This window comes from Egretta garzetta, unplaced genomic scaffold (assembly GCF_000687185.1).
Source record: "Egretta garzetta isolate BGI_Z169 unplaced genomic scaffold, ASM68718v1 scaffold577, whole genome shotgun sequence".
Taxonomy (NCBI): Eukaryota; Metazoa; Chordata; class Aves; order Pelecaniformes; family Ardeidae; genus Egretta; species Egretta garzetta.
Window position 1 is genome coordinate 9,310 of NW_009260138.1, and position 1,928 is coordinate 11,237.

Genomic DNA, 1,928 nt, shown 5'->3' on the forward strand with positions numbered 1-1,928 from the left:
TGCTGCAGGGACGGTGGGTGATGCATGTGCTGTGGGTGCTGTGGTCAGGCACGGGTGAGACACATCGGTGGCAGTGGCTGTGGAGGGCTGGCGGGCAGCCCTGGGGACAGGAGATGTGCCCGTGTCTCCTCATGTATCCAGCTGTAGCCCAGCTGTGCCTGGAGCGTTGTGGTCCCTATGGTGCCATGGGGCCGGGAGCGGCTGTCAGTGGTGTCAGCGGCCGTGGCAAGGCGCTGAGCTTGGCCGCACAGGGATATCTCACCAGTCTGTCACCCTGGGGGGCAGTGGCACCCCGCACATCCCCACGCTGTCCTATCCTTCTGCCAGCTGCACCCACAGGGCAGCAAAGTGAAGGCTGCAGGTGGCACCCATGTCCCTGCATGCACCCTGGTGTCCCTGCCACCACCCCAGGCTCTTTCCTGCTCCAGGCAAGGGGTCAGCCTGGGGGACCCCTCCAGAGATGGGCTGGGGGTGCTCACCTGGGCCAGGGGAGCGGGGCAGGGGCAGGAGGGAGCTGGGTGCCCCAGGAAAGCAGGCACCAGCCGTGGATGCTGCCCATGGACCTTGTACCCCATCCTGGGCATGCAGAGGTGGGCGCCGCTGTGTCTCCCAGCTGCAGGGGGGTGTTGGCAGCTCGGCCACCCCCCTTTGCCCTCCAAACCCTGCTGCGCCCTTCACTCCTGAACTGCCATCCCCACAATTTTTTGCAGCCTGAGGAGGGAGGGAGGGACCGTGCGGCAGAGGGAAGTGTCTCCATCTGTCTTCAATGCTCCAGTGGCTGGAGCTGGGCAGGGAAGGGGCCTGCGGGTGTTCCCGCTGCAGAGGGCGGTGGGGCGAAGAGGGATGGGGTGCATGTGGGGGCAAGCCGGGAGCCACGCTGGGGCTGTGACCCCTGTGGAGGAGGCAGGGCCAGCATGGCATCTGCTGCTGCTGCCCCTGGGAAGGGCACGGAACAGCCTGCCTTCCCAGGCAGCGTGGGACCGAGGGCACGATGCAAATCCAGCCAAGATTGATGCAAGTATTAATTATGTCCCAGCGGCTCAGCTCCTGCCCGGCAAGGCAGGGCACTGGGTGCCATGGCTGCTTGCACAAGAGAGACAGGTTTGCGCTGGCAGCGTGTCCCCTACGCATGTCCCCTGGGTCCCCAGCCTGCTCCCGCCACCCCGCTGTGCACCATGCCATGCTGTGCCGGGCCAGCCCAGCTCTCCCAGCCCCGTGGCACTGCCCACCCTGGGGGTGAAGCTGTCACCGAGCAGGGAGGCGAACAGTCCGAGGCAGGAGCAGCACGAACACTGTCAAGCAGCCTGGCGTGCCCGGCTCTGAGGTCCTGCTAATCAGAGAATGTCTGCAATTACATGTGCTAATTATGGGCAGAAGTTCACAGTGATTCCTGCCCTGCCGGCACAGCGCTGCTCGCACCGGGGCGTGATGCTCCCACGCAAGGACAGGAGGGGATAACCAGGGCTGCTCGGCTGGCTCTCCCTGCCCCGGCACGGTGCATCGCAGCCGGGCCCCCTGCCCATCCCATCCCCATGTCCATCCCATCCCATACTGGACACGGGTCCAGCGTGTGCGGTGCCATCCGTGGAGCCCGCACTGTGCGGCTGTGACGGCTGCTCCATCCCCGAGCGCCTGGCTGATCACATCTCGGTGGAGTTGCTTTTCAGAGGGAGTTTTTCCGGCTCTGCCCTGCCTGCGCTGCTGCCGCTCTGACATCCTGTTTCCTTATCACCTGACATGACCTTAATTAACTCCCCGGGCTGATAACGCTCTGGGCTTCTCCAGGAGCTGTATCTCAGCATCATGTCCTGCTTCACCCGCTCTGGGGCGGCTGCAGAGGCTGCACAGGCAGCCTGGAGCAAGGGAGAGAGGGGGGCTGCGTGGCGCAGGCAGGGCTGGGGGCAGTGAGGTGACATGGCAGGGATGGG